The following is an 18115-nucleotide window of genomic DNA, read 5'->3' as shown; positions in this document are numbered from 1 at the left end:
CTGCTATGAGTGGGAGGCTGTGTATAGGATTACTGTGTATGTTGTAGGATTTATTGAAACACTGGTTTTAATTCAGTGCCTCAGTTTGAATCATGGAGTTTTACAAATTCTAATGGATGCTACTAGGTAAAAAGTGACTCCTCAGCATTTCACTTTTTAAAGTAATCTTTTGCAAAACCTAAGATCAATAGACATATCTACGTTAATTAATATAATAATAAAAATTCAAGTGGAAACATTTTTAACTAATGCATAATCCTTCAGAGTATTTGCAGCCCAGACATTGCTGTTTTATAGTAGCGCGTAAGAAGCAGAAAGTGAAAAGTACGTAGAAATTAACTATCAAAATAAAGTGAAATGTATTAGTCCAGTATGTGGTCCACATTGAGGAAAGTAAGATTACTAAAACTAAAATATTTTATCATCTAAGATAATAATAAATTAATAAATCTAACCCAGGTAAGGAACTTCTGCGTTTTCTGAAATATTTTTTTTTAACCTGGCAGTGTTGATTAAATGTTTGGAATGATTAATTTTTTCTTGACTTCTCCATGAGGGAGAAATATTTGAATGCAAAAGGCTTTCTACTTGGTTTTGCTGCTGGATAAGATCAACTATCTACATGTAGGCCAAATATTTATCAGTTTCCTCTTTTTTTGTAGTACTTTCCTTATTCTATGTTACTAGTGATATTTACAGGAAAGCAGGATCTTTGCTTAATAAGAGTGAATTTGCTTTTCTCTCTTATTTCTCACTTGAGGCCATAATTCTCAGTCAGTGACATCTTCATTTCCACAGCCGCCAGTTCTGATGTCAGAAATGGGATTATGAATCAGATGGGGAATAAGCAACAGGACTGGATGGGTGTCTGAGGGCTTGTCTACGCTGGCAATTAACAGCGCTGCAACTGTCTCGCTCCGGGGTGTGGAACGCCCCCCGCCCCGAGCGCAGCAAGTTGCAGCGCTGTAAAGCGCCGGTGTAAATGGTGCCTCAGCGCTGGAGCTGTGCCCCTCGTGGAGGTGGTTTTTTTTTTTTTTAGAGCTCCCAGCACTGCACCGCGACCACACAAGGCACCTTAAAGCACTGCTGCGGCAGCGGCTTAGCATTGCCGGTGTAGACTAGCCCTAAGAAACAATGATTTTGTTTACATGCAAGTGTTTCTAGTGATTGTTGGGGTTTCCCTGGGACCTCTTCCACTCAGTTCCCCAGTAACTCAGTTCAGCTCCTGACTCGTCACTCACTTTTCTTTATTTGGCATACAGCAAAACTACGCTGAGTTGATCAGATTCAAGCATAGGGAGTGGGCATAAGGGGTATATATACCACATATCCAGAGTGACACAGCGAACCTCTTTCTTTATACATGTTTACACGTTATACTGCGTTACACTTTTGGGGATTGGCTTGGTCACTTTGTAGGAACCAATCTCTCATTGGCCGTGCATGACTTACTCTTTACCTCATCTTCCTTTCCAGACCTATCTTCTCCATTGTTATCTTGTTTATTGTAATTGGTTCCCTGGGTGTTCCCCCTTATCTTACCAACTTTCTGTTTCCAGCCTGCTGATTCATTTACCTGCTAATCCTGTCTCCCAAAAAATGAGGTCTCACCCATGTCCAATTACTCATTTCTACCCAGGCCTACAGTGATAAAGAATCGAGGAGAAACACAGAAATTATACAGTATGCTATAGAAGCCAAATTGTTTCTAAACAATTTGTCGTCTGCTCATTTAGAGGTGCATGAAGTAATTTATGCAGACACTGAAATTAATAGATCAAAACTTTCTTATGACTATTGTCATTTTTACAAAATTATTTCCCCTGTCTGGTAATATTTATTGCAGTTTTGGGAGGTCTCTAACTATTCTGAAAGCCTTGCTGTTATAAACAGCTTATATGAAGTACTAAACAAGTTGAGTTTTCTAGCCAGCTTGACACTCTATATAATATGACTAAGAAGAACATATATTTTCTCTAGGGCATAGGAATTGTCTAACAAAAGCACATTGATTTTTACCTCCAAGTTTAAAGAGAAATGGTTTAGAGCAGTGGTTCCCAAATTTGTTCTGCCGCTTGTGCAGGGAAAGCCCCTGGCGGGCTGGGCCAGTTTGTTTACCTGCCACGTCCGCAGGTTCGACCGATCGCGGCTCCCAGTGGCCGCGGTTCGCAGCTACAGGCCAATGGGAGCTGCTGGAAGCGGCAGCCAGTATGTCCCTCGGCCCTCGCTGCTTCCAGCAGCTCCCATTGGCCTGGGAGCCGTGATCAGTCGAACCTGCGGACGTGGCAGGTAAACAAACTGGCCCAGCCCGCCAGGGGCTTTCCCTGCACAAGTGGTGGAACAAGTTTGGAAACCACTGGTTTAGATCATTTAAGGGACCTAGCATAACAATTATACTTCGTAGCCATTTTCACCAATATTTGGTGTATACATATATGCATTTTAAAATGTTTTGATTTCTTCATGTTGTTTGTTAGCATTCTCAGTATGCTGATCATTCAGTAGAATCTCCAAAATAACATGGCAGTATATTGGCAGTTGTGTAGGCGTTAGTTAGTCCCATACTAGAGTGGTGATTTCAAATCTGCACAGAACACTTTTGACTGCATAAAAGACCAGGTGAGGTCATAATGGGTAGGAAAGACTATGTAAGAAACAGGACAATTTTCAAATAACTTTCCTAATGCCGGATCAAGATTTTCCTCTACATGTTCTACTCTTTTTGTGGAGAATGCTGGCATCTCTAAGTCAGTGGCTCCCTATCTTCTGTTGCTGATATCACTACATATGTACAGGTAATGGGGTCAGTCTCTATCTCCATGTGCCAAATGCAGACTACCCATTTTGGTGTCTAAGTCAATTAAAGTGGATTGTTACAAAATCATGTAACCAACTCTATGGCTTTAGCATTTAGAAGAATGATCCTATAAAGAAATTATAGATTCTAAACAAGTTCCTGTCCTACACTCCAGCTTTTCTACACCATAGGTTTCTTTGAGAGTCATATGTAAATTTAAAGGTAAATGTCAGGTGGGATTTTCCTTGCAATGGACACTATAAAAGTGTTTTGTCAAGAAAATATTCATGCTTGATGTTGAAGAAGAGCACATTTGTGTTTAATAATGTACATGAGAGAAATTATTAGGCAGAGTTCACTCCTGTAAAACCATTACTGCGTGTGATGCTTCTGTGGTCTGGGAAATGTAGTGTTATCAATCATACATATGTGAGCCATGTTCATTAAATCAGCTGGAGGCTGGGTATTTTTGTTCGCTTAAAGTTAATGCTCATGGAAGTAAGGACCTAATGATTTGAGCTGGGCATTATGAAAGTTTCTCTAAACAGCTGGACTAGCACTGTTCAACCCTGATTTACAGTATGGATTCCAATACAATTAATTGTGCCAACTTGTAGGGATATTTTATTATATGAATGAATAGAGTGGAGTAGGACCACCAAACCTACTTTTGCTTGTGCCTTAAACTAGGTATTGATCCTCCAGATCTCTAAAGGCAAAGGGTCTGGGAGCTAACTGAATTTGCACAATTGAACTTAAAAAGTGGGTCTAGAGTCTCAACTCATGTAAATTAGAACAGATGCTTTAGTCAGTGGAGCTACACCAATGGAGGGTTTACTCCTAAATGCTTTGCTTTTCTGATTTGAGTAGGTCACAATCAATTGATTGAATCACTTTTTCCATAACTGAAAATCTATCATAAGAAATAAAATTAGGACAAATTGTGCCAGTTCCAGTTGTGATTGTGACGTTTTAAAATCTGTTTTAAAAATTATCATTAAAACCTGTTATTTGTTGATCTTGAAAGTAGAGTTGAACACTGTTCTGCCGTTTCTGTTGATTTGTTTCCAGATGTGCTTATTTATCTCTCTCATATGGAAACACTTTTTAGATTAATTAGTTTAATAATACAAGTGAAAGCTACAGCTTGTTTGGTGTGAGTAATCTAAAACCACTTGTTAAGATTAACGGTCAGCATGCTGTGTGATAAGGGGAGGACCTACATGAGAATTAACAGGCTAATAAAGCTGAGTAATCCTTTTATTTGGGACACAGCATTTTATACTGTTTGGTACTTTGCATTTTTTCCATTTTTATCAGTATACTACTTAATATTTTTATTGTTCAAAATGTTATACAGACATCCCATTAAAATGAAGTCATTTGGAGCTTCTTAGTGTTTTCAGTAATTTGTTGCTATTGTATTTGTGCTAATAGGGTTTGGTTGCCACTTAACACTTATCAGCATTTTGTGTTAAAATACGTTTAGAAAATCACTCCTATATTTATACAGTATGTTTTTGGAAATTGCAATTGGAAGTTTTGCCCTGCAAATGCTAAAGAAACACACACACATTTATGTCAGGTTTCAGAGTAGCAGCCATGTTAGTCTGTATTTGCAAAAAGAAAAGGAGTACTTGTGGCACCTTTAGAGACTAACCAATTTATTTGAGCATAAACTTTCGTGAGCTACAGCTCACTTCATCGGATGCATTCAGTGGAAAATAGTTTTACTTTGTGTAATGACCCATCCACTCCCAGTCTTTATTCAAGCCTGAGTTAATTGTATCCAGTTTGCAAATTAATTCCAATTCAGCAGTCTCTCGTTGGAGTCTGTTTTTGAAGGGTTTTTTTTGTTGAAGAATTGCAACTTTTAGGTCTGTAATCGAGTGACCAAAGAGATTGAAGTGTTCTCTGACTGGTGGCACCTTAGAGACTAACAAATTTATTTGAGCCTAAGCTTTGGTGAGCTACAGCTCACTTCATCGGATGCATTCAGTGGAAAATACAGGGGGGAGATTTATATAGAGAGAGAACATGAAACAATGGGTGTTACCATACACACTGTAATGAGAGTGATCAGGAAAGGTGAGCTATTACCAGCAGGAGAGCAGGGGGGAGGAAAAAACCTTTTGTAGTGTAGTGTACAGATACTGTTACATAAACCTTTTATGACAGAACCTTATACACTGCTCTTTATACTGCTTTTGAATCTAAACTATCAGCATTCATAGACGTAGTTTTGGTATTACCATAGTGCGTAGGAGCCTCACTTATGGACCACTGGGCGAGGCGCTGTACAAATGGGAGAGAAAAGGATGATCCCTGCCCCAAAGAGTTTACACTCTTAGTATAAAACAAGAGACAACAGCTGGGTACAGACAGACATAGTACATGGAAACAATGAGACAGTATGACCAGGATGATAGGTAGTGGTACATCAGCAGCCTGTCAAGTTTTGTGTAAGCATCACTTCAGAGGAGGGATTTGAGGGAGGATAATGAGGTAGCTTTGCAGATGTTTATGGGAGCACCTCTTGAGTGTGAGCGGCGGTAGCATGGGAGAAAGGACAAAGGTGCTTGTTTGAAAATTTAACAAGTGAGCAAAGGAAGCTGGCATAGTGGAATGGGCATAGTGGAATGATGGGAGGTAGGAGTCAACATTTCAGTAGCGAATGAGGGATACAAAGAGGGGTGACCTGGTCAAAGCCACAGGCTAGCAGAGTGATCTTTTCATCAGCATTCTGGGTGGATGTGAGCAGGGCAAAATTTGCATTTGTCACGACCAGAGAAAAGGATGTTGTCATAATTGGGATGCAAGATGATGAGAGCCTGGATGAGAAAATTAGCTGTGTGGATGGGTAGGAAAGGCTATATTTTAGAGATGTTATGCAGAAGGAATCTGGAAGATTTAGACATAGCCTGGATGTGAGATGGCTGAAGATGACACCCAGGTTACAGGCCTGAGTGACAGGCAGGATGGTGCTGTTGTCCACTTTGATCAAGAAAGGAGGTGGGGAGAGGGCTTGGGAGAGGAGATGAAGAGTTCTGTTTTAGCCCTGCTGATCTTGAGCTGACACTAGACATTCATGAGAAGATATCAAAGATTTTATTTTGGAGAGGAGAAAGGTCTGGGGCAGATGCTCCTGAATTTGCTGACAAGGATGCCCATTCTGATGATAGTTTTTGATGTAACATATACACATTTTCACCAAGAGGTCTACTGAGTCCGCTGCTTTATTTTTACAGTAAGGCACGGAATAATCAGATACCAGTGATCGCTGAACTTGGCTAGATTGGAACCAATGAGCTACACCTAAATCTGTATGGTCTGAGCCATCCTGTCTCCTGCTGTGTGACGTTTCTCTGCCCCAATGGCACAAAGTGGTGTCAGAACCAATTCAACAAGCCAATGACTGCTGTAGTGTTCGAGCTGTTTTTAAATGACAGTTTCTTCTTTTTCTGGCTCTTTACTTACAAATCCAGAAAAGTGTCTGTTTAAGGTTTTTGCTTTTTAAATGTGATTGGATCTGTGTTCAGTGTGGGAGACCCCATAGGCATATTTAAAGCTGGGGCATCTGTCTCTGCCTTTCTTTTTTTCTCTAAGCCTAACCTTGGAAAACCTTCCTTCTCTGACTAATCCTAACACACATAAGTAATCCAATTAGAAAGATTTTACAGGATTGGAACATTCATTATATTTTTGTTGAGAACCTTGTTCTTTACCTTTTGCTTTTCTTAGTCCTCAGTTTTGAAACTTGGTGGCAGTGTCGGACCTGTCTTCTTTTGACCTCACTTGGCTCTGTGACTGTGCTGTGGGCTAACTTGAAAATGAAAACAGTTGTTAATCAGTACTAAAAGATCTCATGCCCTTTCACTTCCATACTGTCACTCTCTTCATGAATTAAAAGGTCAATTTATGGCACTGCTGCAGCCTCAACTGTGTGATTGACATATTGACCCCTCCTTTCGAAGATCTTAACTCTTAAAAGTATAGTACTAGAGAGTAAAATCCAATGCCTTGATACAAGACCATGTGAAATGTCCCTGATTTTGGCTTTGACCATGTCATTACTATGATCAAGTCTTAAATTGTAGGAAGAATGTTTGTCTCTTAGCAGTATTGTTTTATTGATTAAAGCGTGAAACTGAGGCTTAAAACGGAATAATGGTTTATGGTATTTAAACTGCCTGATCCTCTTGTTAAAGTGCTGACCAGATGCATTCTAAAATTATTGATCACAGCTTCTGTTTATTTTTCCATCCTCAAAGAATATTGTGGGGGGATGGAGAGAGCCTATTTCATGGCAGAATTTGTCATTAAGATAATTATATAACTATAATTTAAATTTTGAGAAATGGCAAATCTTAGAGCATTGTCATTAAATGTCAGTGAACTTTTCTGAAACGAGACATTCTAAAACTTGTTTATTATGCTTTCGTGTCAGATTCACAAAATACTAGCCTACTCAGCTGAGAGAGCACCAAGAAACTTTTGTTTTATATTGTTTGATGTGCTTTTTTTGGTTTGTTTTAAATTACGAATGACAGGAAAACACAAAGTAGATTGTGGTTCTGAAGATGAATATGGTCCCAATCGTGAGGGCAGACGTTATTACCCATTACATTGGTGTGACTTTCCTGGAGCCACTTTATGGCCATTTTTCCATGCATTATAGTGAAGCTTCCAAACAAAGGAAACCTCAGTCAGTGTAAAAACTAGACTGGCATTCAGTTGCTCTCCTTCCATAGTTAAATACTTACACACTTTATCCTAGACAGACTAAAGAAAGCAGTAGATTTAAGGCTACAAGAAGACCACAAGGACTCAGGCAGGAGAAACTGTGAGTAGACTACATAGTAACCATATATATCATCATAGGCTGGTCAATCGAATGGCAGTCACCACTATACATCATTGTCCTAGATTTCCAAAAAGCCTTTGACACAGTGGACAGAACAGTCTTATGGAAGTTGTTACACCACTGTGCAATCCCCCAGAAATTTGTGAATATCATTCAGAGCCTCTATGAAAATATGACATGCCAATTCATAATACAGAACTGACTAAGCTATTCAGGTTAACTACTGATGTCAGGCAAGGATGTCTTATGTCACCCATATCCTTCCTACTGGTAATAGCTTGGGTAATGAGACCACAGAACAACCAAGGAGTATACAATGGACTTTCACACAGCAGCTAGAGAAGACCTTGACTTTGCAGACAACATCAACTTGCTCCTTCATTCCCACAAAGATATGCTGCAAAAACAAATGATCTTCTGACCTATGCACAGTTAGTAGGGCTGAAAATCAACCCTGAGCAAACAAAAACTATGAGAATCAACACACAACAAGAAATATCAATAACACTTTCTGGGACTGACATAGAAGAGGTCCGACACTTCTCATATCTTGACAACATCATAAGCAAAACAGGTGGAACAGATGAAGACATTAAAGCTAGAATAGCGAAAACAAGACATACTTTTGCAACCCTAAAATCGAGCTGAAGAAACAGAAATCTTGTCCCTGGAACTAAACTTTGAATACTTAACACTATTGTAAAATCAAGACCTTACTATATAAACTCAATTTTTTAAAATAAACAGCTGCTGGAGACAAATTCTCAACATCAGATAGCCAGAAAAAATAAAAAAATGAACAGCTTTGAAGGAGGATGAAACAGAAACTGATAGGACAAGAAATCAGGGAACAAAAATGGAGGTAGCTAGGATACGCATGGAGGAAAGACTAGAACAACATAACAAGACGGGCATGGGACTGGAATCTCTAGGACAAGAGGCGATGAGGTAGACCAAGGACAACTTGGAAACGCACAACAGAAGCAGAACTGAAAATCATTAAAATGACACTGGGAGAACCTAAGACTGCAGCAAGAGACCGCCAAAGATGAATGGCAGTGGTGAAGGCCCTGTGTTTTGCATGGAATAAAAAGGTATCAGTCAAGTCAATTCATGATTGTATAGTTCTACGTGAAGTTGAAACTGTTTATTTCTGCTTTCTGAGCTGCCACATGCTCTCTGAAGATGTGTTTGTAAATGGAATGCATTCATATTTAACCAATGTGCAAATTAGGAAGCACTGCCTATGATATGCTGTATCATTCTTAATCAGTTTAAACTGGGTGAGCTGTTTTAATAGCACTTTGATTTAATGTAACTAATCTATGACAGGCCCACTTCCACATTTCCCATTCAGGAAATCCGAATGCTTTTTTTTACATTGTGTCACATGTCCATTTAGCAGCTGTATCTAATTTTGGTTATAGAGACTGACTTATCTCAATAAAAAACATTTTTGTATTGCTTTCTAAGGATTTTGGAATCCTCTGGTTAAGCTCAGATATCCTATTCTGGGATAGCTTTCCTTATGCAATACTTATGCAAAACCTTTGACCTGTTGATTCTTATCTTTAATCATATATGGGTGTATCATCTCATTTGTCCCTACTGTACAACATAATCATAATGTATAAATAAAAACAAATAAAAACTGGCAAGTGCAGAAAAACATTAATGCATCTAAAGACATTTTCAAAATATTAAAGGAAAAAATTCATGTGAAAAAAAATTTGTAGAATTTAAATCTCTGAAATATCTGTCTTAAAACATTGGAAAGTGTAGTTGTTCAATAAACCTGTTAATATTTTTAAAAGAACAAAAGAGGAGACATACATTTATGTCTCTGGTGTTTGAGAAATTGCTTATAGCACCCTCTGAGCATTTGCTATAACAGTTTGAATAGCATAAATATTCCTTTGAAAGTCTCAGACTTTAAAGTAACTTACTTTTGTGCCATTTTTAGAGAAGTTTGGATATTTTTTGCTTCTCAGAGGTGTTTCCCTTGCTTAATGGGAATTCATCACCTGATTGTTAAAGATATATAGCTCCAATAGAAGATGTTCAGTTTGAGTCTTGTCCTATTTGTGTGTGTGTACACGTACACATGAGGTAAGTCACTGGTTAATGACATGGAGGCGGCTGTGTAATTGAAACTTTTAAATTTTGTCCAGTAAGGGTTTGGCCTTTTGTGTTTTTTCCCTAAAAATGTAGACTTTTTTAGTACGTAGGGCCCGGATATATTTTAAATGAAACCACATTTTAAATACCAGTACTGTCTTAGAATATCTGAATAAACCTGGTATATATTACATGTAGCAAGATATTTATGGGATTCAGTGACTGTGCACCAACACTGTTGCCCTATCATAGCAAAAGCAGAATTTTTCAGTCTCTCTTAGAACTGATGGTGAACTATGGGTGAAGTTACACAAAATGTCAACTTCATACTTTCACTGCTGATTGTTCTGCTGTGTTGATGTTGTCCATTAACTTTGCATTAAGAGGGATGTTACAACTGGAAGTTTACCTGGTACATTCATGTGTAGATCAGGAATGTTCTACCTTGACTTAATACTGTCCAGAGCTGTCAAATGGCTGAAACCATTCTGTAACCTTTTCTGAGATCTGCCATATAAAAAAAAATGGTAAATTCAAAATAATCTCAGATGAACTCCAATCTATGCCTGCTTTGTAAACTTGAATGCCTTAAGAATTCCTTCTTTCATGACCTCTCTCTGTCCTGTTTGTCCCAAATCCTAGTGTGTGCTCTCACGTTTCTTTCTGCTGGTGTTCTGTTCCTGCTTCCCTTCTATTCAGGGTGAAGTCTGGTGACCCATACCTGCACCCAGAAGTTAGCACTGATTAACCTGAATTCAAATGCATGCTAACAGGATAGAGCAACAGGAGAATTCTGCCACTCTGTTACACATCCAAATAAAATGAAGAATCATGATAGAAAAAGTGACATCACCAGATGATGATTAATACTTATCAAAATAACAACTCTGTGGTACAGAAAGCATAAAAGAAAATGGAATGGAAGCCGGGAAGAAGTACATTACAGAGGTGTTGTAATTATCTCAAATTCAGATGTTCTAACTGCAGGAAATTTGGAATTGAGACTAAACGTTAAAGAAATACAAACATGTTTATAGTATGGAAATGCAGAGCTAGGGTTATGATCCAGTTGCACTTTGCACCAACTAAAGGATCGGGTTGTCTGTGTAAGAGAGCATATGTTGCAGTGCATAAAGGGCTTCTTCCTAAGGAGCACAAAGCCTCATGAAACTCCTGCTGGGCCAGTTGGATTCTGATGTGACTAAAAGCAGCGATAGATCTCTCAATATGTAAAATTAAAGTAGACTGGTCAGTTTCACTTTTCTGTTCTTGTGCACTAACTCAATGCTTTACTTTGGGTTTTGACCCGGTAAGGAGATAATAATTAATAAAAACAAAACAAATTTTGCTTTCATTTAATTACATTTTTTTCATGGAATCGTTGTTTTGCAAAATAGGTTTTGTAATCTTCTTTATCTCCTACCCCCTGACAACTTTATTTTCTTTTTTTAAAATAAAACATACATTTTGTTCATAATCTACTTTGAAACCCTTAAATGCATTTGGGTAAGGATTTGGGAAATCCGTTAATTGTGAACCCAGAAATTGAGGAGGAGCAGCAGCAAAAGAAAGAAGGGAAAAAACAAACAAACCCTAGACTATGAAATAGTAATTCTACTTTTTGAATCTTAGAACAAAATCATTTCAAGCTCGGTTAGAGCTTTGAATGAACCTCTGAGTGTTTTTTGACTTTATCCAAACAAATGTTCCCATCCCTAGTGGCTGATCTTGGGTTGATGTTTGTAGTCAAGTATTTTTAATATCTCATGCTGAATCTTAGATATTGCATTAGAAAATCTCACTTGTTAATCTATTAAAAAAGTCCAAGGCTGTGGATTAGTTTGGGGGGTTGGAGCCGTCTAGTTAAACATCTGTTCAGTGCTTTTTCATTCTGGTAGCCAATAATGCCAAGTTGTCATGCATACTGCACTATGGTATGAATAATATGGACGAAATGATTATTTTGGCACAACTGGAATTTTGTACGTCATCTCCATGCTGAGATTACATATGTACAAAACCCCTGATACAGACGGTATAACACTTTCTAACCAGTGATCACACCACAAAATAGCAGAGTTATTGCTAAACCTATTTTTGTATTGCCATCAATCTAAATGAAACCCAAGCTTATTTTCTGCCACAAATAAGCCAAACTGAAAGTTTGCTATTGTAAATGTTTACACACAAAAGTTAGGTAAGTGAAAAGCATTTAACAAAAAGTATAGAGCAGGAGGGAAGGGGAGGGAGAAATGTAATAGCAAGAACAAGAGCAATTTTTGAGAGAGGAATTCAAATTGCTGAGTCTATTTTATTTAGGCAGTGTTGTCCACAGATGTTGATTGGGAAACCATTGAAAAGTGGTGTATGAAACATGTTTGTGACTGTCACTTTCTGCGTAATCAGAAAAAATGTACTACCCAGGTGAGGGAGACGGTACTTTAAACCTGCTGGAATCTTAGGTTAAAATATATATGCTTGTAACATGTTTTATTCTGTTTTCACAGGCAAGACAAATTCATGTTATGATATGGTAAGGTCATAACCATAGGTGAGATTGATTATTTTTGTAGTAGATCAGATCTTACTTGCCTCTCTTTTGGTTTCCCATTTTGAACCATAAAGGCTAAATTATAAACATCTAGGATTTCTGATCTGTTGTGAAACCACAATGACTAGTATTTGCCAATAGTTTGTCATTGACTCTGAATACTGGCTTTATGTGGGATTTGAATGAAAATACAACTGAAAAAGGGCACAAGCTCATACGCGGCTGTTTGCTTGTTTCCCTGAAATGGTATTTTTTTCCAGTTAATAAAGAGTTTCAAAGAGCTAAAGGGCTCTTTGTTTTTTCTTGTCATGTGAAACAAAGAGTGAGTGTGAATTTAAACTGCATTGTTTAGCTTCTTGTGGTCCTAAATGCAAGTATCCTAAAAGGAAAGCAAGTTACTTGCTGAAACTTCCAATCATGGTTCAAATTAATGACTTTTTTTTAGAAGTCATCCTTAATTTATTGCAAATTTTCTTCTCAAAAGTTATTTCAATATATTTGTATAATGTTGTAAATTAAGAGGAAAAGTTGCTAAGAGGCGTATTCTCAGTTTGATGTGATTTTTGACATGTGGAGCTGGAGCAGAGTAAACAGAAAACTGACTGGGAAAACAGTTAAAGAGCAAGTAGTGTGTTTGTTTGCTTGTTCTTCCTGCAGGCTAGTTACAGTAGTAATGTGCGAAGAAGTGTGTGTTCCTAGCTGGGGACCTGGACGTTAGTGTCCATTGTAGTCCAAAGTGACAGAATGTTGTAGTGTGTGAGATTGGAAGAGAGGAAGTGACTCAGTTTCTCTGAGGGCAGGAAATAGTTGAAAATAGATAGGACATCGTGCAAGCAAATGAGTAACTGGCTGATAACTGTGGAGTGTTGCTGGGTGGAGACTGAGAGGAAATCAAGATTGGAGGAGTGGAGGGAGCAGCCAGGGGAATTGATGGATATAGGGTCAGAAATGTAGGGTGGAGCAAATGTGTGGAGAGTTTTGGAAAACAGAATAAATAGAATACTAATTCAACTAGCGATTGCATGTTTTAAGGCACAGATAGTTCTCTCTGAGTGAACTCTGGGAATGAATGCACAGCTGTACTGTTTCCTGAAAGTGTTTCCATTGCTGTGCAGGTACACACATGGTTACTAGATTGGTCACTTGTGCACCTGTATAGTTTACTTTGAGTGACATGAAATATCCACGCTGAAATCATACTGCTTTAAAAGATTTCTAGAAAGCCAGAACTATAACTTTGTTTAGCCTGCGTTCCATCAAATTCACGAGCATGTAACTCCTGTAAGCACTTCACTGTACTTGCTGTGCGGCCATCGTCTATTAACATTCCACTGAGGGCAGTGGATTGCTGGAATGTACCTGGACTGTTCAGTAGCACAGGAAGTACATGGCACCCGGGCATACTGTACCTGGAATATTCAGCAGCAGTCAGTTAGTTAACAGTATGCAAGGAGTTTGAAGAAAGGGATATGCTGGGCCAAATTTTCAAAAGAGCTCCCATGTAGGCTCCTAAGTGGTCAGATTTTCAAGTGCTCTGTGCCCTGCAGAATCTATTGTTCTGAAATAGGATCTGCAAGGTGCTGAGTATTTCTGAAAATCTGTGCACTTAATATAGGTGCCTAAATGGGAGTTGAGCAGTTATGAAAATCAGGTGTCAAGCACTTCTGAAAATCTAGTTTGCATACGCGTGTAAAATCATATATTTTTTTTGTTATGTAGTAATGTACTGATCCGAGCATATTGTAGGAAATAGACCGGGCAGAAGCAACCAATGCACCCAACATTTGTTCCCTTTAAATTGATCTTTAATCATATATTTCTGGACTAATTTATTCCTCCACCGTGGGGTACTCTTATCTCTTGGGCTTCAGAGGATCCAGCACTCCCTTGAGACAAAAAAAGGCACCAACATATATACCTTACAACTCACCAGCCAGAATGACATGCTTAATTTCTAACTGAATCCAATGCTAACCGCTGGTTAGGTTCAAGTTCCCTAACTTGCCAACCCTACTAGGTAAGTTGCCATCAGCTCACTCACTTTGTTTCCTGGTATAGGGGGATGGAGTGATCCACCAGAGCCTCAGTCGGTGTGGAGGGGAAACAAGGTGTGAAAGAGTTGTCAGGAGAGATTGCAGGCAGGAGGTGTCCAGAAGCTTGTGTGTCATGGATAGGTAGTGATGGGTAAGGCCTCATGTGTGGGGGTCTGCATCCTGAAAAGCTGTAGTCCGCCTATGCTTTTTGTTTCTGATTTTTGCCTTGTCACTTTTCCTAACTGTGTTTGCTGATATGGAGAGTCACTAAGTTGCGCTGGGAGCCGTGTGGCTGAAATGTGCTGTTTAATAGAAAGTGTTACTCTTTGTTTGTATTATACTCTCAGTGTTGAGGGTGTGCTGGTGTCCTGTCTCCAGCTTGTGATGATTCATTTCTGGTTAACGCACTGTATAGCGGTTACTTGTATGCTCTTAATTTTGGTTTGTGACTCTCAGGCTTTTTTAGTTTACTTTGACATTATAGCCCCTCAACTGCCCCCCAAATTACCTCAAAACTGAGTCCTCCCAAATCTAAATAGGGGGATGCATCATCTCATTTTCTAGCTTTAGCCCCAGAATACTCTGTGTAAGTTGCTTAGTTAGCCTGGGGAAAGCATGCTTGCACTATGTCACCTTCCTTAGAGTATTACGGTTACATATTTGTTAATCCAATTAGCAAATGTTCAGCTAATTAAAATCTCTCCTATTAACCAACCTTTTGCCCTGGATTTATCATCTGCAAAAATGTTCTCCAGAAAAAAACTACAGGGAAGGTCAGTAGTCACTCCTAACAATCACGTGACTCTTTATTGTTCTTAACTCCTATCCAAACGGTGTCCGCTATGTTAGCCAAAATATTTATGTCTCTTCTCTCTGCAGACTCAATATCATCCCTCAGAGATCTTGCCACCCATCTTTCTGCTTTATTTGCTTTATTTTCTTGGTAAATTCAGCATTCTGGCATTTTTAAATCCCCAAATGTTTTCCTTTTTCAGTCATGTCCCTCTCATTGTGATATTACTCTTAGTGTATGTACCCTTCAAAAAGGTGTAGCCCCAAGACAGCAATCTTACTGCCTTTAATGCTTACATGAAAAGTATTTAAAGTGGCCCTGTCTTGCTTGACTTCCCCCTTTTTGCCATGGTATTTGCCCCAAAGGTACATTAATTTGGAAACTTTCTTCCTCTAAATCCTTCTCTCCATAGTTGCTAATCTCATTTTATTCCAGATATGTGGGGATAGTACTACATTTTTATACTTTGGCCTTTTAGTTTGAAGTATCATTTAACAAAGGAACTGACATTTTCGGAGTGTGTGTGTGCATGGTGTTGCCAGTAAAACTGTTAATCAGACACACCAGGGTGCTGGAATGAAACCTAAGTGTAGGTTGCTGTACAAGAAATCAGAAGTAAACAGGAGGATGCTTCATTTGCTCTGAGAATAAACTGTTTGCACTTTCTTTCCATCTTAAATCTGCAACTCCAATGGAGAAATAATACCCAAGGATTTTTGTGTGTATGTGTGGAATTAATATTTTGTTACTCTTACCTGCAATATATCAGTTTAATTTACTGAATATTGTATATTGAGTCCTTTTTTTAAAAAAAATCTATTTTGAGATGTAAGGATAGTAAATCAGCAACTCTTTATTTGATGCAATCCTCTCGAGGCAGGCCTTTAAAAAAGATCAGACAAACAAAATTATGAAGTTTGCTTTGGCTTTTATTAGTCCTTTCCAAATACCTAATTTGGATGTTGTACACTACCAACTCCAGGGAGAGAGAAAAATCTCTGTGTAACTGGAAATATTTTTGGAATACTTTGAAATATGGAAACTTTAAACATACAGTAGCTGTGAAACGCTGGGCTTATATAGTGATATGTATATTCAGAGGCTAGTCTTTTTCCAGGCTCAGAGCCCTCTTCACTTTTGAAAACCAAAGAAATGGACTCTGTGCTGCACGCTGACTGCTCCAGACAGTCATGAATGTGACCTGGCAACCAGCACTGTTTCCTGCTGACGTGGCCTCCCACAACAGGAGCAGAACAGAGCAGCTTCAGTATAATGTAGAGGAGAGGGGCAAAGGATGAATCATCAACAGGATGAGAAATAAATTAAGACTCAAACTCCGACGATTGGAGTTTATAAGTATATAAAAACAAGACATTTTGCTTCATAGCAGAATCAAGCAGAGAAGGACTTCATTAAATTTAACAGTTCAAACATAATTACTTTGGTGAACTGAAGAATTTTTTTTAATCTCTAAGAATCCACCACCGAGGAAATTGATTTATCTCGAGCCCATAGATGAATAGCTACTTTTCAAGATCAGTATTAGAATATACAATGTAGGCTGTGTTTTCAAAGATCCTTGAGTTTATCAATGTGCAGAATTTGCAGTTGGAGTTTGTGGCCCAGGTCTTCAAAGGTATTTAAGTGCCTAGTTCCCATTGATTTCAAATACCCTTGAGGGTCTGGGCCTGTGTGCCTACTTATCTCACTTGCTAGCACATATTTCTGATTGGATCAGCAAGTGTGGAATTGGTGTGTGCAGACACAAAGCAGAGCTCTTTGAAAATGGCAGCTATATGTTTGGACAACATAGGGTATATCTACACGGCAATAAAAAGCCCACGGTGCTGTGTCTCAGAGCCCAGGTCAATTGACTAAGGCTCGTGGGGCTCGGGCTGCAGCACTAAAAATAGTAAACATTCAGATTCGGGCTAGAGCATGGGCTCTGAGACCCTCCCACCTCACCAGTTTTCAGAGCCTGGGTTTCAGCGCTAGCAGGAACATCTACACTACTATATTTTAGTCCCACAACTCAAGACCCGTGAACCCAAATCAGTTGATGTGGTGCCATGGGTTTTTCTTTGCAGTGTAGACATTCTTCGTAAAGAATTTTCAGTGTGACCCTATGGGAATGTCACATCCAGCTCTGCAGGAATACTAGAACTGTTACATAGCAATCTGTAAAAGTGTAAATAATTCTCCAAATGTTGTTCCATTACAGTCCAATAAATGGTGTCAGTATTTTAAAATCCAAACTCCACATTCTTTGCCCAGTACTCGGGGCTGTCCTTAAGGCAGTGCGGGGCCTGAGGCAGAAGTGACAAATCTGTCACTCCTGGGACCGACCCATCACTTCCGGTACTGACTGCGTCGGCCAATTGCACCAGCCTGTGGGGCCCCCCCAAAGCACAGGGCCTGGAGCGGTTGCCCCGATTCGCCGTTCCCAAGGGACAGCTCTGCCAGTACTACTGCATTTAACAAACAATTGAAGCACATCCAACAGTCCTTGTATTCTTTTAATACAGTTCACAAATACAACCATCGTCCTAAATCAGTAAAGCAAGACTTGCTCCAGTTGTATTTTTTAACAGTTTTACCAGATCAGAAATTGATTTGATCAGTTTCATTAAGCTACAGTACCTACCTTCCCTCTCCCTGATAAATGGCTTGTTTCCTTGTCACTGTTTCTTCTTTGCCCCTTTCACCATTTCAGTAATGTTTGCTTTGCATAGGCAATGCAAATGCTGTGTGTGGCAACAAAAATCCTACAGTGAGTTGCAAAATAATAGCTTTGTATAATATTCAATGTAACTAGTATGAACTGCTGTAATTCAGAAATATTAGCATTTACAGGAAAAGCTTTATCTAGTTTTCTGGAGAAATTTTATATCTGGGGAAAAAGATTAGATGCAATACAGTTGTTTTTTTCTTTAAGTATGCTGACTTGATTACAACCTGA

At 38.8% G+C, this 18115-nt stretch overlaps 1 protein-coding gene across 1 annotated transcript in view; it reads left to right on the top strand.

Moving 5' to 3' along the window:
* The window catches only part of FNDC3B (fibronectin type III domain containing 3B), a 357908-nt gene that overhangs the window by 86956 nt on the left and 252837 nt on the right, over positions 1 to 18115 (top strand). The window lies entirely within an intron of this gene.

Source organism: Lepidochelys kempii, chromosome 9, assembly GCF_965140285.1.
Source record: "Lepidochelys kempii isolate rLepKem1 chromosome 9, rLepKem1.hap1, whole genome shotgun sequence".
Classification (NCBI taxonomy): domain Eukaryota; kingdom Metazoa; phylum Chordata; order Testudines; family Cheloniidae; genus Lepidochelys; species Lepidochelys kempii.
This window is presented reverse-complemented; position numbering and strand designations above follow the sequence as displayed.